This window comes from Bombyx mandarina, chromosome 03, assembly GCF_030267445.1.
Source record: "Bombyx mandarina strain Sakado chromosome 03, ASM3026744v2".
Taxonomy (NCBI): Eukaryota; Metazoa; Arthropoda; class Insecta; order Lepidoptera; family Bombycidae; genus Bombyx; species Bombyx mandarina.
In genome coordinates, this window is record NC_143210.1 from 3,558,714 (window position 1) to 3,583,126 (window position 24,413).

General features: G+C 35.9%; 1 protein-coding gene and 3 long non-coding RNA genes across 9 annotated transcripts in view; 3 read left to right on the forward strand and 1 right to left on the reverse strand.

The window, feature by feature from the left end:
- _Bre4 (glycosyltransferase) overlaps nucleotides 1-24,413 on the forward strand; it is a 153,314-nt gene that overhangs the window by 33,111 nt on the left and 95,790 nt on the right. The gene's annotated exons all lie outside the window — the stretch shown is intronic.
- On the forward strand, nucleotides 2,675-11,206 carry LOC149503250 (uncharacterized). 5 transcript variants are annotated; one of them, XR_016325597.1, is made up of 4 exons: nucleotides 8,948-9,322; nucleotides 9,463-9,755; nucleotides 10,086-10,217; nucleotides 10,295-11,206. It is a non-coding gene; the product is annotated as an uncharacterized LOC149503250 (long non-coding RNA). The 5 variants fall into 5 exon arrangements; XR_016325594.1 differs by lacking the exon at nucleotides 8,948-9,322 and adding an exon at nucleotides 2,675-3,486 and having other exon boundaries at nucleotides 10,086-11,206; XR_016325596.1 differs by having other exon boundaries at nucleotides 8,948-9,755.
- Nucleotides 4,227-5,623, forward strand: LOC149503251 (uncharacterized). Its single transcript, XR_016325600.1, has 2 exons — nucleotides 4,227-4,679; nucleotides 4,755-5,623. It is a non-coding gene; the product is annotated as an uncharacterized LOC149503251 (long non-coding RNA).
- On the reverse strand, nucleotides 18,705-20,001 carry LOC149503252 (uncharacterized). Its single transcript, XR_016325363.1, has 2 exons — nucleotides 18,772-20,001; nucleotides 18,705-18,739 (listed from the first exon to the last, which is right to left on the reverse strand). It is a non-coding gene; the product is annotated as an uncharacterized LOC149503252 (long non-coding RNA).

Here is a 24,413-nt window from a genome sequence, read left to right on the forward strand (position 1 = left end):
TTGAAAAAATATTAGCATTGTGCACTTCTCTATATCTATACTAATATTATAAAGAGGAAAGATTTGTTTGTTTGTTTGTTTCGAATAGGCTCCGAAACTACTGGACCGATTTGAAAAATTATTTTTCCATTAGAAGCCGACATTGTCCCTGATGAACATAGGCTACTTTTTTTTTTAATTTTTATTTTTTATTTTTATGGTTTCAAGTGTGTTTTAATGTTTCCGAAGCGAAGCGAGGGCGGGTCGCTAGTTCTCTATAAGTGTGGAAAAATTCATACTCCTCCGTCCGCGCAATTTTCGTAAAAAGGGATACAAAGTTTTTGCTTCACGTATTAATATATAGATGTATTATTCCCGAAGCTTCGAATACTTTATGGCTTTTGTGGTCACGTATACCTAAGATGATATGCGCCGACATTTCTATATTTTACTGACTACCGTCTATTTCTCTATTAAAATAAACTAGAAAAGTCTAGAAAATAATTGTCTAAAAGTCTCGATTCGACTACGACTCGCCAAAACCGGGGAAAGTACAATACATTTTAGTCTAATATAAAAAGTCATTCTTATGCTTCTTTAATATGTTTATTTTGCATATTTAAATGCTTTGTTTGTTAAATATTTTGTAAATATTCGAACTGTAGCTTTTTGTGACCATTCCCGTTGTGTGTAATAAATATCCATCACGAAATGCCGGCCGCTGCCTATTATTGTCTATTGCAGAAAAAAAAACAGAAATTAATCTTCATCCGTTTCTAAGAACCGAACGTCTAACAATTATTGTAACCGAACGCTCGTATTCGTCCCTTGTTAATCTTCCTGCTGATGCTGACGTCATCGTTCTATTGTTACGTCATGAACCACGCAACAACGTTGTATATCACGTGATATTTAATTATCCTTTATTTTGTTTAATGAGGCTTTTTGTTTTCCAAAATCCAATACGAGCGTAACACGTCCGTTTATGTCAAAATTATACGCTCAGGAATTGTAAGGCTTCCTTATTTCTGAGGAGGTAAATTGTAAAGCGGCAAGCTTAAAGAATAAAGAACTATGCGCATGCGTTCTATTCTGAAGAATGGGATACTTGTTGAGCAAATTGTAACCTCACGACTTAAGGTTGTGGAAACATTAGTGTTCTAATGCTGATGGGCTCCGAAAACGACTAAAACCAGAGTCCGTGAACTAATTCGTCCGAGCAATAGTTGTGTATTTTCAAAGGAAATTGAGAATTACTAAAAGGATTTTTTTTCGGTAAATAAACATTGTATTTCCTTAGCGTTTAGAAACGTTTCAATAATGCTCTGTCACCACCCTTTTTAACGATTCTCGTTTGTTTAATGAAGTGAATACGTTGACACGATGACACGTAGCTCTGTGTGGAGAGTTAATGAACGTTGGCAACTTCGTGCTCTGTATACTCATGCTTAGTTTAAACTTGTAGTCCCAACTGAAATTTATGTAATGTTAAGTTTTTACTAAAAAAAAAAAAAGATTGGTTAACCTGTCAAATATAGGTGGGACTATCGTCGGAATATCGTAAAGGAAATATGTATATTCAGTTGTAAGGTTTGTTGTAAAATAATTAATTTTGTTAATGTTAAGGCAATTTTCGGATTGCCAAATAGCAACACTGTTGGTGGGAGCAATTACAGCAGTGGGGACGTGACGTAATAAAAAAAGGCGGTAGTCTGAAAAAACGGGACAGAAATCAGTGTATTCGGTAGTGAACAGATGTCTAAAGATTGTAAAAGTGGAGTTACAAATAAAGCAATACATAATTAAGTGAACTACTGCAATCTGTGCATTATTTCCTGACTGTTGGAAGTGGAGTTCTACACAGTATTGAAGTGACTCATGTTTTACTCGAACGTAGGTAATATGTTAACTGGATTTATAAATTACATGTACGCAATAAATAAATAAATTGAAACACGACTATAGTAATTAATTAGACTCGTAGGCAATGAGAAAACAGTTATTTACACTTTACGGATTTAGTTATATAAATATAGCGAGGATAGCATTTTTTAGAAGTAGAGAAAAACGTTTCTATTAAATTAAATCAATGAAAACTCTCACTGGGCGATAACTAGTCTAATATATACAAAATAAAAATATAATATTCTATTTAACTCATATATGTATGTATGTGTATATGTATATGTATTTCACTGGATTGGTACACCGCGCGTAGTTCTTTCCAAATGATCCTTGTCCACCTGAAGATTGTCCGGAAGAGATCGCTCTTAGCGATAAGATCGCCAATTGTACTATTTTGTATTTAATGTATCGCACTGTTTATTTGTTTTTGGATTACAATAAAGAACTAGAGGTCCCGCAGTAGTCGAAATTCGACTATAATTAATTGGAATTGTAAGTTTGTACACTATTATGATTGTATTTTATACTTCTATTATCACAAATTTCGCCAAGACTACACTATAAAAAATATTAACAAAGACAAACAATGTTTAATCTATTTTCAATTTGACAACAGACGCCAACAACAAAAGTTTGACAATAAATAGTATGCATGCGTGTGTACTACAAATACATGGTATGTAGTGTGTGTAATGTTTTCTTTATTGATTTAATGTATCTTTTATGCATTATTTAAAAAAAAAGTATTAGCATTGTGCACTTGTTCTCTATATTCTCTATAAGTGTGGGAAATTCCATACTCCTCCGTCCGCGCAATTTTCGTAAAAAGGGATACAAAGTTTTTGCTTCACGTATTAATATATAGATACTCTCTCTCTCTCTTAACTCGCTTTTAGTAAAGGTTGCAACGTCTATCACTTACTATAATCTTATCGTCTCGCCTTATGCATGATACACGGGAAGCAATCGATATTTTACGAGTCTTCGCGGAGTTAAGCATCATTGAAGTTTATGGCCACCGTTCGTTCCAGCCGTCCGATCAAAGCATTACAATGGCACTTTTATGTTTACATAACCGTAGCGACCTCGTCCCGAGGGACCGATCGAGCCGGCAAACTTATTTCCTTCATTCTAGCTTTGTTTACTATAGAGAATAAGTCGATCTTATAGCTCATTATAATGATGATGAATGGGTTGCGTTTGTCTTGTTGTGGATTTTAAAAAAAGATGCGTGGTGTCGTGGGACACCGGCAGCGGTATCACGTATTTCGCAGACAATTAGCAGAAGACAAATATTGTGCAAATATTGCTGTCAACTGTCCATTTCGTATTACGGACCTACAGCAAAAAAGCAGATCGCGGACCATCACTAGTGCTGCCTCTGCAGAGCGATTTGTGAAACTTTAGTGCATTCTTTTCCATACAACTAACAACAACTGGCATAAAGTCGGTATTACGGATGCTTTTGTCTGCCACACAACAGCAGATATTTAGCAATTTCGTTTGTCAAATTTGCGACACCTTTTGTATCTGGTGCTGAATTGTTGCTAACTATCTGCAAGTGTAAAATTTGTGAAATTAAATTATTTTAACTTGATTTAGGTAAGTGTAATTGGTTTAGAATAGTTTAGATCTTTATTTGTGTTTGTGTTTTCCATAGTATTAACATTAAATACCACGCTGGGCAATTTAAGTACATTAATAATGTTGAGGTTATAAAGTTTATTTTTTACAAATTAATATTTCTTCTAGATATGTTACTATGGACAGAGCTCCAATGATAAATGGGGCTTTGGAGTCTAAGGAAATTAGGTCGAATACATACGAATCAGTGCGTTTGCGACGCTCTCTTCGTGATCAAGCCTGACCCCTTAATCTATCGGAAAGTTTGTTCAGAACACATTACAGAATTTCGAAACATCAATATTTACAATTGTGCTCTGAATGAAAGCCGTTAATAACCTAGATCATCAAGACGAACAAGAATAGAAAGTAAAATGCAAGGTACTTATATATATTCAATTTAACATTTTAATATGTGTAAATAATGAAGAAAATAAAAGATTCACAAAATCTTGTCTTCAAAAGTAGCATTGTTTTTTTAGATTTCAGATTTATTCTTAACTAAATGTTTGAAATAACTTGTTTATACAGGTGTTAACAGCATTGCAAAATTTGATACCAGAAACCTGTGGGAATGAGCTTTTTGCATTTTGAGTTAAACTGTAGTAAATGCAATGTCATTAGGGAAGTGGCTATGGCATTAAACAATCTTTCAGTTTTATTGAAATATTTAAAGTTTCCGCAAACAGTACAAGTTATTATAAATGGGTAAGTTAAATAATTATCTTATAGTATAGAGCACAAGAGTTCCACTGATTTTACAATTTCCACGAGACAATCATATAGATCAGTTATATTCTTGAAGCTTTATAACTATAGCTATATTTAGCTATATATAGCTATATTTTAAACAGAGTTCTGAGAAATGTCAAGTTCTGGTGAAACTGGAAAGGCCTTCAGGCCACCATTAATCTTTCCCACTTATTTTTTTTTTTTAATTTAAAATTTGTCTTATTTTTATAGTACATAGATATTTGAACAATAATAATTTTGTGATTGAAAACATAATATAATAGTAAATAAATTTCTTTTCATTATAGGTTTTACAATAAATTTGGCTTTTCTGAGGTTTTGGGGTGTATAGATGGCACTCATTTGCACTTATCAGATCTTCTGTATATGAAGAAAGGTTTTAGAACCACAAGCATTATCATTTCAAGAATGTGCAAATAGTAAGTATTGCTGAAGCCTATCATTCACAATAACAAACATTTGATAGTACTTATCTAAAGAATTAAATTTTTCAGATCTGTGATAGTGATCTTAACATTTTAAGTATTGATGCACCATTTCATGATACATTTGTCTGGCTTAACACTGAACTGAATATGCTTATGCAGGACCTGCACCATAATGATAAAAAAGTTTTGTTTTTAGGCAAGTAAAACATCATGAGCTCTGTCTCAGTAACCTGACTACAAAATAATACTCAATCTAAAAGTATATTTAAAACTGGGAAGGCCGTTAATATATAGTACTATAGTAATGTTTATTGTCATACCAGGAACACTGTTGACCATTGTGAGTATTGAAAGCCAGTTGGAGATGCTTGTTGGCACATAGAGTACTGCATTATGATCATCATATGATGGCCAAGACCATAATTGTTAGCTTGTATTGCATAACATGGCAAACACACATGGGTTTCCAGTGCCCCAACTCTCTGATGAAGATGCTGAAATTGATGTTTCTTATCAAATTCATAACATTGTATATTTTGGGAGAGAAGAGGAAACACAGCACTTAGCACCATGTCAACATTCAAGGGTGGTTCAATTGGATTGTGGAGAACAGACATTAAATTGATCCAACCTCTGTATTCTAGTAATTTTATGTAGATATTTTTAAAACTGCTGTTCTTAATTATGTAAACTGAGAGGGCAAGAATAGCCTAATTATTTCTGCTTATAATTTTTTAATTGTGCTTAGTGGAAATATACAAACTATTTGAAAGCGAAATTGTGAGGTTGTTTTATTAAGACAATGTTTTAATCTGTCGTGCTCAATTTGTTCTGTATCATTTTATCTTTATGTTAACCCCGTTTGTATGTTGTGTTGTTATATATATTATTGTATATACTGCTGTTTTAAATAATAGAATAGAATGAATAACAAATCGACTAGTTAATATACTATAATTCTTCTAGATTTTGTTGGATACTTACTTACAAAATGAAAAACATAATTCATAATTTAGACAAAATGTGGATCAACCACCACTGATTATTGTTCATTATGATAAGTTTGATAATTTTTTTTTTGTGTAATTTCGTTTTATTTGAATAATAATTTTTAAATTAACAAATCATAGTTTGTTTGTAATACATGTCCAACTTCTTGCCGCATGAAATTGAAGCCACAATTGAAATATAATATCGACTGTGCCGATAATAACTTCAAAGAAATATAACTAAACTTGGGGTCGAGGTAAGTAGGATGATAGCAAGGTGATAGCTCTATAACCCTATAGACTAGAAACAGAACATGCCAAATACTGGTATTCTACTAATGGTAGGACCACTTGTGAGTCCGCACGAGTAGGTACCGACACCCCGCCTATTTCTACCGTGAAGCAGTAATGCGTTTCGTCCTGAAGGGTGGAGCAGCCGTTGTAACTATACTGAGACCTTAGAACTTATATCTCAAGGTGGGTGGCGCATTTATGTTGTAGATGTCTATGAGCTCCAGTAACCACTTAACACCAGGTGGGCAGTAAGCTCGTCCACCCATCTAAGCAATAAAAAAAGAAATAGTCATTTTGAAATGCTAAGTTGAGAGTAGTTTTATTAGCGTAAAATATACTCATGAGTTTCATAAAATTTACTGTAGTACCAGCCTAAAGTAAAACGTATATATTTGGATTTGCTTGACTATTATTAAGTAAAAAGCGCTATTTTGTTTTTATGGTAACATAAACTATTACGGAAACAGCTAAAATAAAAAAAAAAATTGATCATATTATTTTAAACAAGGTTTTTGCCGATATTGGTCAATTCCTTAAAAATTTTTAACTGAGATACATATATCTCGGCTGGAAGATGCGCGGCCTCTGCCTGCGTACGAGCGGCCTCTGCTGAAATGAAAGCTGCATGAGCCAGTGGTTCGCCTTAGTTTCCATTTTCTCCTCTTTCTACAACTACAACCCACGATGTGTCTACTCTTGTTTGTTGTCCGCTAGAGTCTAGATAATATAATGATTGATTAACATTCTTACTGCAGTAAGTGAGTGCAAAGAGTACCTGGTTATTATTGAATAAAAATAACTTACTAAATATCGGCCTGATATTTGCAATGAAGCTTCTCTTAAGATGGCTTCGTCGACGAAAAACTGGGCCAATTATAAAAATAAATATTTATTAACTGTCTTAAAATATGAGATTCATTTGTTTAAAAATATATAGAACATTAAGTTAATGTCTCTGACATGCAGTTTCCTATTCACGTCATATTGCCCATGACCTTGGGTGAACATTATTTTGAATAGTCTGCACAGCTTTTATTTCCCCTCAAGCTGTGAAAGAGTGCACTATATTTCTGCCTACTCTTGCCAAGTCAAGCAAATCCACTATCTATTACTTGATAAAGAATAGCAGCATCTCTCCTAGAATATCGTCGACTGGTTGGATAAAACCATCAAACTAACTCATTTATTTTAGAATTTAATTTGAAATCGTCGTGGCCTATGCGGTGTAGTAAAGACGGCCGACTTTCTAATACCGATGCGATTGAACCAGTGTTAGAATCCCGCAGGCAGATATCAATAAATCCAATGAAACATGTAGGACATATATACATGGAGGACTTCCACGGTTAAGGATTCATTCATCTTTTATTTAAAATCTAACTCGCAAATATTCTTTAAGAAATCGTTGGCGGCAGGGTGTTTGATTAACCCGCAAGACCACCATTCCGCCCATTTCTACCGCGAAGCAGTAATGCGTTGCAGTTTAAAGAATGGGGCAGCCGTTTTTGTATACAATTGAGACTCAGACCTTGTTTCTAAAGGTGGGGGCGGCATTCACGTTGTGAGGTCTATACCTCTTAACACTAGATGGGTTGTGAGCTTATGTACTTACTTAATTGATAATGAAATTAATAAATTAGGCTATAATTTTGATCCATTCTTTTTTAAAACAGGTACGTAACGTACTTATACAACTATTTTTTTATTACAAATTAACAAATGATTACACAAAAAATGTTATCAGTGTTTGATATTACACAATTACATTTTTATAGCTATTATTCAAAATAAAGCAAAAATTATTATTAGATCACTTATTTTTAGTAACGCTTCATCGAAAAGAACAGAATTAGCAGCTCTCACTTGGCGTTTCAAACGTGAATTCCACTTGAACATTTTGAAATGTTTTAGGTGACGCGCTTTTATAAACTCATTTGCTGGTTTGTTCAGCAAAAAAAAAAAGTTATGTGGCTTTTTAGTGCCAATTATTGCTACCCGATTGCGACTGGCGCTAGTTGTATGATAGAAAACTGCAGTAAGCGGTAAGCGAACAATCGCGGTACGTGATACGAAATAATTTGACGTTTTGCGATCGGTCGCGACGAGTCTGCACAACATCTGCAAAATTGTGGCTGTCGCAAATTTTTACGTGATCAGGGGGCGGATAGGAACGAAGTTCCTTATTATAAAAATATTAGTTTTAAGTTCTATTCGAGGTATAAATAAAATAAAACTGGAGGTTTCGCAACAACCCACGGTCACTCGGTAACGTGCGAACTTATTGTGGTACACTTAATTCACGGTGGTTTGCATAAGAGTTAGTATATTGCGCAAACGAACGCTCTGAGATCGTTCGTGGTTAATGAATCATAAAAAAATATGTTATTTTTTGTACGTTATTACAAAGTTAAGTCGTACACTGTGTGTATCACTAATAAAAATCTTACGCTACGGACGTTTTTCCCGGTTAGGGTACCCCTCCGCATCGTACCATAGAGAACTTCGGTCCAAAAAAAGTTTAATTGATATTCAGTACCACAAGATACAACAATAATCAATTCAAGAAAGTTGGAAAGATAATTTCATGGAATTTTCGTAGCGGTTGCCAGTATCCATATTACTATTACAAATTACCAACCACCTGCCTGTGAAAATATCAACCACGTTGGAATCTGATCGCTTAAATGAACCAGTTTTGAATGCAATCCTTAGTGGTATAAGTAGTGGCTTTTTAATTTTTTTATTGGTTAGGTTGGTGGATGAGCTCACGGCTTACCTAGGTGCTAAGTGGTTACCGGAGCTCATAGACATCTATAACGTAAATTCTAAGGCCTCAGTATAGTTACAACGGCTGCCCCACCCTTCAAACCGAAACGCATTACTGCTTCACGGCAGAAATAGGCCGGGCGGTGGTACCTACTCGCGTGGATTCACAAGAGATCCTACCACCAGTAAACACCTGTTTATTAATGTCCACGAATGAATTCCTTTTCGAGATCGGCAGCTGTATCACGTATTTCGCAGACAATTAGCAGAAGACAAATATTGTGCAAATATTGCTGTCAACTGTCCATTTCGTATTACGGACTTACAACAAAAAAGCAGATCGCGAACCATCCCTAGTGCTGCCTCTGCAGAGCGATTTGTGAAACTTTAGTGCATTCTTTTCCATACAACTAACAACAACTGGCTTAAAGTCGGTATTACGGATGCTTTTGTCTGCCACACAACAGCAGATATTTAGCAATTTCGTTTGTCAAATTTGCGACACCTTTTGTATCTGGTGCTGAATTGTTGCTAACTATCTGCAAGTGTAAAATTTGTGAAATTAAATTAATTAACTTGATTTAGGTAAGTGTAATTGGTTTAGATCTTTATTTGTGTTTGTGTTTTCCATAGTATTAACATTAAATACCACGCTGGGCAATTTAAGTACATTACTAATGTTGAGGTTATAAAGTTTATTTTTTACAAATTAATATTTCTTCTAGGTATGTACTATGGACAGAGCTCAAATAATAAATGGGGCTTTGGAGTCTAAGGAAATTAGGTCGGATACATACGAATCAGTGCGTTTGCGACGCTATCTTCGTGATCAAGCCTGACGCCTTAATCTATTCATACCAGAAACCTGTGGGAATGAGCTTTTTGCATTTTGAGTTAAACTTCAAGTAAATCCAATGCCATTAGGGAAGTGGCTATGGCATTAAACAATCTTCCAGTTTTATTGAAACATTTAAAGTTTCTGCAAACAGTACAATGGGTCACAAGTTATTATAAATGGGTAAGTTAAATAATTATCTTATAGTATAGAGCAAAAGAGTTCTACTGATTTTACAATTTCCACGAGTCAATCATATAGATCAGTTATATTCTTGAAGCTTTATAACTATAGCTATATTTTGCTATATATAGCTATATTTTAAACAGAGTTCTAAGAAATGTCAAGTCCTGGTGAAACTGGAAAGGCCTTCAGGCCACCATTAATCTATCCTACATAATTTTTTTTTAATTCAAATTTTGTCTTATTTTTATAGTACATAGATATTTGAACAATAATAATTTTGTGATTGAAAACATAATATAATAGTAAATAAATTTCTTTTCATTATAGGTTTTACAATAAATTTGGCTTTTCTGGGGTTTCGGGGTGTATAGATGGCACTCATTTGCACTTATCAGATCTTCTGTATATGAAGAAAGGTTTTAGAACCGCAAGCATTATCATTTCAAGAATGTGCAAATAGTAAGTATTTTGCTGAAGCCTATCATTCACAATAACAAACATTTGATAGTACTTATCTAAAGAATTACATTTTTCAGATCTGTGATAGTGATCTTAACATTTTAAGTATTGATGCAACATTTCATGATACATTTGTCTGACTTAACACAACTGAATATGCCTATGCAGGACCTGCACCATAATAGTGAAAAAGTTTGGTTTTTAGGCAAGTAAAACATCATGAGCTCTGTCTCAGTAACCTGACTACAAATTAATACTCAATCTAAAAGTATATTTAAAACTGGGAAGGCCGTTAATATATAGTACTATAGTAATGTTTATTGTCATACCAGGAACACTGTTGACCATTGTGAGTATTGAAAGCCAGTTGGAGATGCTTGTTGGTACATAGAGTACTGCATTATGATCATCATATGATGGCCAATACCATAATTGTTAGCTTGTATTGCATAACATGGCAAACACACATGGGTGTCCAGTGCCCCAACTCTCTGACGAAGATGCTGAAATTGATGTTTCTTATCAAATTCATAACATTGTATTTTTTGGGAGAGAAGAGGAAACACAGCACTTAGCACCATGTCAACATTCAAGGGTGGTTCAATTGGATTGTGGAGAACAGACATTAAATTTAGTCCAACCTCTGTATTCTAGTAATTTTATGTAGATATTTTTAAAACTGCTGTTCTTAATTATGTGAACTGAGAGGGCAAGAATAGCCTAATTATTTCTGCCTATAATTTTTTAATTGTGCTTAGTGGAAATATACATATTTCCTTAACATTTTTGTGTTTATAGTAAAGGATGGATTCATAACTATTTGAAAGCAAAATTGTGAGGTTGTTTTATTAAGACAATGTTTTAATCTGTCATGCTCAATTTGTTCTGTATCATTTTATCTTTATATTAACCCCGTTTGTATGTTGTGTTGTTATATATATTATTGTATATACTGCTGTTTTAAATAATAGAATAGAATGAATAACAAATCGACTAGTAATTCATAATTCTTCTAGATTTTGTTGGATACTTACATGAATATTACTTACAAAATGAAAAACATAATTCATCATTTAGACAAAATGTGGATCAACCACCACTGATTTTAGTTCATTGTGATAATAATAATAATATAAATATAAATATTTACTAACAATCACGCCACGTTAACTGGTCCTGTGATAAGTTCGTAAAGAACTTGTGTTACAGGTACCAGATAACGGAAATAAATGTAGGATTTTTATTATACACATACATATATTTAATATACATCCATAACCCTGGAAAATACATTTATATTTATCATACAAATATCTTCCCTTGGCGGGATTCGAACCCGCGACCCCCTTGTGTAGCGACCATGTCACTTACCACTACACCAGACGGCCGTTAGATAAGTGATAATAATTTTTTTTGTGTAATTTTGTTTTATTTGAATAATAATTCTTAAATTAGGAAATCGTAGTTTGTTTGTAATACATGTCCAACTTCTTGCCGCATGAAATTGAAGCCACAATTGAAATATAATATCGACTGCCGATAACTTCAAAGAAACATAACTGAACTTGGGGCCGAGGTAAGTAGGATGATAGCAAGGTGATAGCTCTATAACCCTATAGACTAGAAGCAGAACATGCCAAATACTGTGAATACAAAATATACAATGAAGCTAAATACTGGTATTCTACTGGTGGTAGGACCACTTGTGAGTCCGCACGAGTAGGGACCACCACTCCGCCTATTTCTACCGTGAAGCAGTAATGCGTTTCGTTTTGAAGGGTAGAGCAGCCGTTGTAACTATACTGAGACCTTAGAACTTATATCTCAAGGTGGGTGGCGCATTTACGTTGTAGATGGCTATGGGTTCCAGTAACCACTTAACATCAGGTGGGCTGTAAGCTCGTCCACCCATCTTAGCAATAAAAAAATAAATAGTTATTTTGAAATGCTAAGTTGAGAGTAGTTTTATTAGCGTAAAATATACTCATTAGTGTCGTAAATTTTACTGTAGTACCAGCCTAAAGTAAAACATATATTTGGATTTGCTTGACTGTTGTAACAAGCGCTATTTCATTTTTATGGTAATATAAACTATTACGGACTCAGCTAAAATTAAAACAAAATTGAACTTATTATTTTAAACAAGGTTTTTGCCGATGTTGGTCAATTCCTTGAATTTTTTTATATATCTCAGCTGGAAGATGCGCGGCCTCTGCCTGCGTACGAGCAGCCTCTGCTTAACACGTTAACAGTCCCTATACAAGCGTTCCGAAACACGCCATATGTCCAAGTGTGATTATATATTTTTTGCCCATTATTAGATGTCCACCTATCGGCTGATGCATTAAAAGTAACAAAATATGGTCGTTGACCCCGGATATACCCGTGTACAGCGGGTGGTACACGGACTTATGAATTAAATTACCGGGTACCTTTAACGTGTACCACAGGCTCATGAGTGTTCCAGTAGACGTATGTATGGTTAGTTTATTACGATATCGATGGTACACTTCCGCGGCAGACTACTTTTCCGCCAAAACATACCCTCAAACACATAAATATAACATGAAGATCTATAAACTATGGTCTGCAGAACACTTTGGAATACCAAATTTACAATGGTCAAAATGTGCAAGTTTTTGGTTTAGATACCTCCGGAAGTATAGTAGTAACATTGGCAGAAGGTTTACTTCATGAAGGTCGCTGCATGATAACTGACAACTACTACACGAGCGACCCTTTGACAGAATTTATGCTTTCTCGCAATACAGACCTCTGTGGCACAGTCAATAAAAAGAGAAAAGGTTTACCGAAAGAGAGAAGGAGAGAAAAGCATTCTAGCAGCACATGAAACGTTCAAGTTCAAGTTACGCCGCTGAGAAAGACACATTTTTTGGAGTTTTTGGGCAAGAAAGAATCTCGATTCATCCGAAGACGATGCGTGGGATGCTGCCAAAACATTCTTGATGAAGGTCGACTTGCTCCATATGCACAGGCCAAAGTCAAAAGGATATCAACGCAATGTAAAATTTACAAAAAAAAGCATATTGCGTTGTTTGTTTTTCTAAACTTTTAGTTCACCAATTAAAATTTGTATCTTTTTTTCTAAGTTTTTTTTATGTCGTGTTGCTATACTAAGAATTTTTAAAAAATATGACATGTTTTCGACTTTTTCCATTTATTAGATCCTTGGCCATAAGTCCACAAAGAAAACACTAACTAATTTGCCAAGTCCGTGGATCTAGGCCCCGTAGAGAAACACATCGGCTCGTGTACCTCATACGGTACACGAACTCGGCGGAACCGCTCACCGTGTACCACATACGTAACACCGGACTGTTAACGTGTTAAATGAAAGCTGCATGAGCCAGTGGTTCGCCTTAGTTTCCATTTTCTCCTCTTTCTACAACTACAGCTCACGATGTGTCTACTCTTGTTTGTTGTCCGCTATAGTCTAGATAATATAATGATTGATTAACATTCTTACTGCAGTGAGTGAGTGCAAAGAGTACCTGGTTATTGAATACAAATAACTTACTAAATATCGGCCTGATATTTGCAATGAAGCTACTCTTAAGATGGCTTCGTCGACGAAAAACTGGGCTAATTATAAAAATAAATATTTATTTATTGTCTTAAAATATTAGATTCATTTGTTTAAAAATAATATAGAACATTAAGTTAATGTCTGACATGCAGTTTCCTATTCACGTCATATTGCCCATGACCTGGGTGAACATTATTTTGAATAGTCTGCACAGCTTTTATTTCCCTTCAAGCTGTGAAAGAGTGCACTATATTTCTGGTATTCAAATCAAAGCCTACTCTTGCCAAGTCAAACAAATCCACTATCTATTACTTGATAAAGAATAGCAGCATCTCGCCTAGAATATCATCGACTGGTTGTTCTAGCGTTGTCGGCCTCATGTCGGCGTGAGATGGATCTGTTGTACACGTTATTATTGATAAAACCATAAAACTAAATCATTTATTCTAGAATTTACTATTTAATTTGAAATCGTCGTGGCCTAAGCGGTGTAGTAGAGACGGCCGACTTTCTAATAAAGATGCGACTGAACCAGTGTTAGAATCCCGCAGGCAGATATCAATAAATCCAATGAAACACGTATTTGACATAAATACATGGAAGACTTCCATGATTAAGGATTCATTCATCTTTTATTTAAAATCAAATTAGCAAATATTCTTTAAGAAATCGTTGGTGGTAGGACGTTTGATTAACCCGCAAGACCACCATTCCGCCCATTTCTACCGCGAAGCAGTAATGCGTTGCAATTTGAAGAATGGGGCAGCCGTTTTGGTATACAGTTGAAACTCAGACCTCGTTTCTAAAGGTGGGGGCGGCATTCACGTTGTGAGGTCTATACCACTTAACACTAGATGGGTTGTGAGCTTATGTACTTACTTAATTGATAATGAAATTAATAAATTAGGCTATAATTTTGATCCATTCTTTTTTAAAATAGGTTCGTAACGTAAACAACTATCTGTTTACAAATTATCAAACGATTACAAAAAAAAAATGTTATCAGTGTTTGACACGACACAATTACATTTTTATAGCTATTATTCAAAATAAAGCAAAAATTATTATTATATCACTTATTTTTAGTAACGCTTCATCGAAAAGAACAGAATTAGCAGCTCTCACTTGGCGTTTCAAACGTGAATTCCACTTAAACATTTTGAAATGTTTATATGTAACGCGCTTTTATAAATTCATTTGCCGGTTTGTTCAGCAAAAAAAAAAAGTAATGTGGCTTTTTAGTGCCAATTATTGCTACCCGATTGCGACTGGCGCTAGTTGTATGACAGATAACTGCAGTAAGCGGTAAGCGAACAATCGCGGTACGTGATACGAAATAATTTGACGTTTTGCGATCGGTCGCGACGCGTCTGCACAACATCTGCAAAATTGTGGCTGTCGCAAATTTTTACGTGATCAGGGGGCCGGTGTGCGTCTTATATTCACCATTTATATATAAGACAAGTTATCGATAGATCGACCCATGCGAAGTGCGTGATCTCCATTAGCCCACGAAGTTGTTCCGGTCTTAATACCGGGAAGTGTCCGGGTCCTGTGAACGCAAATAAACCGGTACTTACCCTTAAGTTTAACCATCAGTGACGGTTCAAGTTCGGACTGTTCGTTGAATGAATTAAAAGTTTTTGGCCCACACTAATTGGTCGCTTTGATCGGCTTTCCCTCATTTAATCTCTTTTGTTTTGTTTGTTACTTTAACGAGTTTTCGTATTACAACAAATATAACAATGATCTATTGTGAGATTTTGTGAATGTCTAACCCAAAATTTACGATTAAATCTTCAAATATAATAGACAGTAGCACTGTCGATATAATTAGAAACATCGCTTCTAGATATTTTAGTGTTCTTAGTGCTGTTTTTTAACAAACACGCAACTTAACCATATAAAATGGGTTAATTTGAAATTTTAACGTTATTTTTACTTGTTTTTGTAATTTTATTAAATAGAAGTAAAACTATGTATTCTCCTTACGAGACTGCATCTGTATTATGCAAATAATTCAAGCAAAGATGCTAATTTTGTACGTACGTTTAAAACATAAATAATTTAATACAGTTCTGTTGTATGTATGGAATAGTTGAAGCGTTTCACTTTTGTTATCTGAACGCACTGGATTTAATGTCGAGTGTTGTCACATAACTAAGTTATAGTTTATTTGATGGATATATTTTATATGATTGATAAATCATCGTTCCGAAAAAGCTGAACCAAAGCTACAAAATGTCTGTAAGTTTTTGAATGTAACGCAGACTTAATGGAAACTTGAGACTGCTTACGAATGTTCACAGTTACAGTTACAGTATCAGTTGAGTAGTTTAATATATCCCTTACACATAACAGATATAATTACGAAAATCCCTCTAATTTTGAGAAAAATAATAAAGATTCTGTGCCCATTTAATTAATAAGGTACTTTTTTCAAAAATCCTTTAGCAATTTCTGAAAAATATGTGCTATTTTCACAGTGCTCAGCACTAAAAGGGTTAAATTCGTGTAGAAACAGTGAACCAAGCTGCATTTCCATAACGCGCAAACAGTATTTATCGCTTCAATGGATATTACATTCGAAATCCACGCTTGAATAAATTTTAATCGAAAGCTTGTTCCGTCAATCCCAAATGTTTCGAGTAAATCGGTACATTTGTGCTATCATCGTCATCATGTATCATTGCGCAATACCAACTCGAGACCCGGGCTTAAGGCTACATTCCAAGCACACAATGATTAATCACAAAGATATCGCATTTGATTACAGTAAAACGGAATACGTTGGCACCGTCACGAGAGGCATTTATCGTATTTCCCTCAAAACTTCTGCGTCTAGATTAGTGTAGACATGGTTGTTTTGTTTTGCGGCTATGGTCTTACTAAAATTGCTACTATTGCACTATTTTTTTTATTGCTTTGATGGGTGGACGAGCTCACAGTCCACCTGGTGTTAAGTGGTTACTGGAGCCCATAGACATCTACAACGTAAATGCCGCCACCCATCTTGAGATATAAGTTTTAAGGTCTCATGTATAGTTTTACAACGGCTGTCCCACCCTTCAAACCGAAACGCATTACTGCTTCACGGCAGAAATAGGCATGGCCGTGGTACCTACCCATGTGGACTCACAAGAGGTCCTACCAGCAGTAATTACGCAAATTACAATTTTGCGGGTTTGATTTTTATTACACGATGTTATTCCTTCACCGTGGAAGTCAATCGTGAATATTTGTTAAGTACGTGTTTCATTAGAAAAATTGGTACCCGCCTGCGGGATTCGAACACCAGCGCATCGCTCGATACGAATGCACCGGACGTCTTATCCATTAGGCCACGACGACTAAAAACAAATAGTTAATATTTCCGATGTTCTTGCACGAAAATGTTGACCTTCGACAGCATAATGTAAGGGAAATATTCAGACGTGACTGTAAGCAATATATGTAGGAGATTGGTAAACCCTTCGATATGAGTCGTCCGACGCGTGGCTTCCATATTTTATTAGCTTGTAACAATATTTCATCATAACAACGTCCCCATAAGTTCAGTTACAGCGGCTTGGCTCTGCCCCTGGCATTGCTGAAGTCCACGAGCGACGGTAAACACTTACCATCAGGTGGGCCGTATGCTCGTCTACAAAGGCAATTTAAAATAAAACATCCTTGTCACACTAGCAGTTTACGCTTTATCAGTCCCGACGAGATTTAAACAATGTAATTGAAAAATATAATTAATTGGATCGAAAGGATCAGAAAGAGACGTCTGCGGCCATCGAAACGAATAGTCCTTTTTATGTTGAAGTTATTTATTTTGAAATTTAAAAATTAACGGTTTCTTTTTCGTTTTCAAAAATAATTTATTTTATGTTGTTTGAAAAAAATTTCAGGCGAGTGTAAGTAAGTAAATGCCTAGCTATCTTGTAATATATGTACAAAAATGTATGTTTGTGTTATTGTTTGTTCGTGCTCATTACGATCGCGTGACTAAAAGTCCGATTGTGTTGAGTTTTTGCATAGGCGAGGCTTGGTTACGGACAGCTCGCATCGGTATGAACAACCCGTCTTTTCCGCCAGGAAGCAGTCATGCGTTCTTGTGTGGAGGGTCGGAGAGTCCTTATAAAATACAATTGAGACAACCACCTCATATCTCAAGTGGAGTGGCGGCATGCATTGTAATGTTAATCCGGTAAACACCTAACAAGAAAACCGGCCACATATTCATTGGTCTATAGCAATAAAAATATTATTTTATGATGCGTTATTTTTTCTTAATCTATTAACAAATGATAATAATAAAGTCCTAATTGTCCCTGATGTAAATACTCGGAGATGCAGCAATGGATATGGTTTTAATCTTTCGAAGTTTTCACGTCAATTGTACAGCCGACTGTGGGTCGTAATGAGATCCAGGCCGATGTCAATGCGATCTATCGGGAACATCCGCAGCGTATTAGATATGTGAAATTTATGAATATAGCATGGATTGCTTGAAATACTAATTTTATCGATAATAGTGGGTTCTATTTTCGAGAACTTCTTCACTTCACTTCTTTTTATTTTTGCTAAAAAAAACCTATAAGCGGTCCGGTATACCTTCAGATACGAAGTGTTAGCTGTATTGGTATTGGTGTAATTTAAATCGATCCACGTTTAGGCGCATTGTCAGTAGTTTGAAAGTCATCTGAGCAATAAAAATCCTTTATTTATGAAGTTACATAATGTAAATCTTAAGGCTTCGTCAAACAGAACGCGTAATTAGCGCGCGTCGGATCGCTAAACTGACGGCGCGCTTTGACGCCGAGATGTGTTGTACTACTATGGTAACATACCGTCAAACAGAGCCCCAGCGCTATAAGTACGCAACGCTCTGTCGCGGCGTTAGGACGCTTTGTCGTCAGGTGTTGTAATTTTTTACAAATTTTATTTTAGCGTCCGAGTGAATGTGTATTAAAATACTGGATAATGCCTGAAAAATGTATAGAAATAGTTAGAAAATACCCATGCTTATACAATGCCACATCTGAATCACTCGATTTCTTAATACTTTTAAATTTTCACACTGCTATCGAAAGGCACTATGATTTGGCGAATGCGTTGCGTCAAGGAGCGTTGGACTCAGCTAGTCAATTGGTGTGACATGAAAAGCGGCGCTAAGTACGCGTTCTGTTTGACGAAGCCTTTAATGTGAAGCTTAATTTTATTTCCTATGTTGCTATTGGCTCAACATTCATGCTCTATACGGACTGTACAAGGGCTATTCGTGCGAATAATAATTGGATTTGTTCCAAAACATATTCTAACGGGCGATTTATGCGCATACGAAATATTTGTATCAACATTTATCAGTAGTTTCATGAGATTCGCACTGAATGTGATTGAAACTGAAAATAAAGAAGAAAATTTTTAGAAATGCTTATTCTATTCCCTTCTCGAAGATTCTGTTTAGTTAAAAGTTTAGTTGACCACGAAAAGGGTAAAGTATTCGGAACGTCGGCTTTTTTTTGCCCTTGTAGGCAGCCGGAGCATACGGCCCACCTGATGGTGAGTGGTTACCGTCGCCCATGGACCTCAGCAATGCCAGGGCAGAGCCAAGCCACCGCCTACCGTTAAGTACTCTCCACAAGCTACTATAAATATCTCCTCTCACAAATAGTCTAATGGCAACAAAAAAAGCGAGATTAAGCCGTAAAAGTACTTATTATATGACTGACGAAAGCTTAAGAAAGTACTGAAACACAGTAATAGGGTCAGAAAGATTGTATGTAAAAATATATTTAGCTAACATGTGCTTTCGATCAACTCCATCATTAATGAACTACATACACCCTGTAATAAAACCTGATTATGACACATTAATAAATTTACGAAATGATTGGCATTAGAATTAGGACGTATAAGCTCTTACGGGTACGTCACGTCACACAGTTAGTAATTACGTAAAGAGTAATTACTCTTAATATATCAAACTTCGTTCCCAACACTGGAAAGTAGGTGTGTCGGCGGATTGAACGCGTTTGGTTTTAGGTAGCAAATACGTTGGAAGAAAACCCATTTATATTGAAATATCATTGGAGATATCTTTATTACAACCCACGAAAAGGTTTTGGTAGGGGCCGCATTAGTCTCTCGATCATCAATCACAATCTTTCAATTTACGAATATAAACGATACGAAATGTAATGTGATTTTTTTAAGATACACACAGTCCGTATAAATTGAGGAATAACATACCGTGCTTTGTCATCCATTGCGAGTGCAAACATAATCTGTTCAGTTGATTCATTAAACAGAGTGGGGAATCGCTCGGGGCAATCCAATCACGAGGCATTACACGTCATAAAAAAATACAGATTTCAAAGATCGTTCCATTTTTACAGAGCAGTACTCATTTCGCACAATGAACGTCTGAAACAAAAACCCCGTAAAAAGTTTTAAAAAAAAAGCGTGTTTTCCCGTCGCTTGAAAAGCGAGTCGGACCCGTAAATTACTTTTGCCTGTGTTTTGATTTGTTAGGCTTCAAACGCAACAATTTACATGGCACGTTGAGCCCTTTCATAGGCTACTTAGAGCCTTATGTGCACAGAAACACGCTCTTTTTATCCAAGGCATTCGTACAAATTGCACAAAGCTTTAACTGTGAGTGGAACTGTTTTTATTTCCTTCGGAATATGCCGGGGCTTATTTATTTTTATTTCTGTGAACCACCGACTACTTTCATAGACTTCGCTCACGTAGACCGTAAATTGCAATAGTTTTTCTTTTATGAAAACTTGGATTAATCTGGGATTGTGCCTTGAAAAATAAATCGAAGACTTTGGATATGGCTACACGCGTTTAAACTTAGGTTTGAACTTACATATATTTCTGGTGTTAGGACGAGTATTGAATCTACCAAGGGTGCCAATGTTGGCCAGACCCTACCTATTTCTACCACGAAGAATTTATGCGTTCCTATTTGAATTCATGTCTCATTACACCACGTCGTACGTCAAGGTGGGGCTGAATTCATATTATACAGTCACAACTACCTAAGCCTGGCCACGCTTTGCTGTGGCTTTGTCGATGTTAATAATACGTCCTTATCTGAATCGGATTTTGTTTACAATTCGTGGGTTGTGTTTTTTATGCGCCGAATCCTAATTTCTAAAACAAACGTAGCCTAACTCACTCCTTATAGCATCAGCTATCTATCAGTGGAAGTCTCGTTATAGACGCTCCAGAGATGCCTGAGATTAGCCGGTACCAAAAGACATCTTTTTTTGTTATAGCTGCCCCATACACATTCTAATGCTTTTAATAAAAAGCTGTTATTGGACATAAATAACAGACATTTCAATTTTATATATTTTCATATCTATATATTAATACGTGAAGGAAAAACTTTGTATCCCTTTTTACGATAATTGCGCGGACGGAGGAGTATGAAATTTTCCACACTTATAGAGAATATAGAGAAGAAGTGCACAATGCTAATATTTTTTTAAAATAATACATAAAAGATACATTAAATTAATAAAGAAAAACTTACACACACTACATACCATGTATTTGACGCACACACGCATGCATACTATTTATTGTCAAACTTTTGTTTTTGGCGTCTGCTGTCAAATTGAGAATAGATTAAATATTGTTTGCCTTTGTTAATATTTTTTATAGTGTAGTTTTGGCGAAATTTGTGATTATAGAAGTATAAAATACAATCATAATAGTGTACAAACTTACAATTCCAATTAATTATAGTCGAATTTCGACTACTGCGGGACCTTTAGTATGTTATAGATTTACTCCGATAATTCTACTCACGGTAAATATATATTTAAAATACTAAACTATTCGGTACCTTTTAAATAATCTATGCCCTTTTTACTTTATCCGCTGTCTTAAGAGGTACCAAAAAACCTCACATCTAATTACAATATAACATAACATAGATACACCAAAATTTAGGTTCTCCACACTATTTTAATATTCTGCCCGTTTTGCATTTTGTCCTACATCTCTTTGTGAAATTCGAGCAAAGCAAACCCGTTATAAAAGGGAGACATTTTACAAAGAGCATGATAAGTTAATCTTGCATCGAGTCAGTTGTAAATAATGGAAATAGGGCAATTGGATTGTCCGTCCGTACTGCGGTCAGAACTCGGCTAACTGCTTCTCAACATGCGAAGGTTACTTTGTGAAGTATCACATAACATAACGACTATGAACGATTCGTTTACTGTAATAATTTGTAAAAGATACTGTTGCTGGTTCTATTTCTCTCTCTCTATTCTTCTCTTCTGAAATGGGCGACAAAATCTTGTCCGATGACCGATATTTACTCTATCTTACCTTGGATTTTAGGATGGTCTGGAAACTGCAAATTACATACTACGGGATACATAGTCGACAGATTTTATGATGAGCTCGATACATTTTGTTTAAGATCTCTCCACTACTCTCCAGTGTCACAATTCTGTTTTATGACATAAAAAAGCACCGGTCAACACTCGGATTATCATTATACGTTACTACAAACCATTTCGAAACAAATAGAAGCAATAAATAAACGAAAACGTTTTATTGAATAGTGCCCGCAACAGCAGCTTGTCCGAGTGACCTAATCCTTAGTCTGGTTATTGCCTCGCCTGCGTATTGTGCCAGTATCCATTAGTCTAGAAATATCCGATGCTTCAGCAGGAAAATGCTTGTTTCACTTGACTGCCCTAGGTAATCTGATTCGACTACGTGCTTATTTTATTCGACATGGGAATTTTTTTGCTGCAAGAGTTGTCTTAATAGCCAGATAGTCTTAGTGCCATCAGTGTGAAAGGTAATTTTGCATTGTCGCAAACCTATGGTTTTGGAATTAATAATAAACCAACAGTGGAGTGCAAGATATGCCCTTAATAACTGTCTCCCCTTCAATCTTATATATCTCGTGTGTATGAAATATGAAGTCGTCGTGGTCTAATGGATAAGACATAAGACGCCGTGTATCCGTGGGTAGGAATGCGACTGGTCCAGTATCCAAATCCCACAAACAAGTACCATTTTTTCTAATGATGTACTTGCAAAAGGTTAACAAATAACTTCCATAATGAATAAAAATCAAACCCGCAAAAAAATATTAATTGCTTAATTAGTGGCGGTATGGCGTCTGCCTTACTAATTATAATCACAGGACTGTGAGCCCGCACGGGTAGGTACCACGACCCCGCCTATTTTATTTCGTTTTCGGAATTAGTTTCAGCTTGAAGGGTGAGGCGGATGTTGTACTGTAAATTAGAAACTTAGAGCTCGTGTCAAAAAAAAGAGACCCACCGAGGAAGTTTTTCTCCTGAACCGATATTCTGAGTATATTATTATCATTATGTTTTCTCGAACTACACGTATTACTTCTCGAAGTTTTCTAATATAAGAACCCTCCTAATTCCGGTTTTGTATACTCATCATAAATTAGCTTTTACCGAACCGACACGAGCCCTTCCTATTTTTGCTGCAAAACCACCGTATGTAGGGTAGAATAGCTATAATTCCAATGCAACTGAGACCTTTCCATTTAAGGTCCAAAAGAAATTAACGTGAACATTTCATTACCAAGAGGTTTTCGAGCAACTACCGACATTTTATCCTCCTTCTGCCGCAACTAAAGAACTCATTTATGCCGATCTCTAAAAGAATTATGACCGCATTGTGGTGACGTAGATAACGTGTTATTAACGCAAATGGAGGCATAAAGCTGCGAGGCCCGGCGCATATTTATTAGATTCGGTCTTGTATGAAGTCATAACTACTGGTATGACTAGCTTTTTTTTTGTAAATGATTAAAAATATGGTCGATCCTTGCTCGAAGCGAACACGCATTCCGGTCCGTAGGGTAAATAAGTCCTGACGTCTTATCTCTAAAGTTGGCTCAGGTATTCATCTAATCGGAGACCGGTGTCCTTGGTTGTCGACAATCGCCTCAACGACCCGTCGCGGTGTCGGTCGGGGGTCCTAGGGGTGGCGCCACGAGTTTGGTTGTAGTGTTGACGGTGAGAACCTTCTTACTCAGATCGGGGTCTGACACCGGACGGAGATCGGACGTCGGGTGTAAGAGTGCAGGGGAGTCGTTTAGTGCGGTTAGACCCTAAAACGTCCTTGGGCCCGCGGTCTACTCCCAACATCTGCAGACCGTCAAGTTCCAAATACTCGCGCACCCCCTAGGCGCGGGAACCTCGTAGGAGGTTCGTCAGTCGGCCCGAAAAAAAAAAGAACATTTTATGGTGACGATGGGTTCCGATAGATGGCAAATACCGAAAGGGCCGTAAATTATCTAACTACATACGTCATGAAATTCTCGACCAATTACATATATCCCGTAAATACAACGAAGATCTGGAGGAACTTTGAGCTAATCGCTGAACTAAGCAAGAATGGACTTCAAAGGCGATAAATGCCGTTTAATAATGTATATGACAATTACGTAGGCTTCTGCAGGCACTTTCAAAACGTCATGACTTCACTACCGACTCGGAATGCAGTTTCATTACTGAGAAGCATCGTTAAGAAACCCAATCATGCTCTTTCCCAATATTTATTGATGACTAGCTGACCCGGCAGACTTCGTAGTGCCTCAATCGATATATAAAATACCTAAACTTTTTTATAAAATA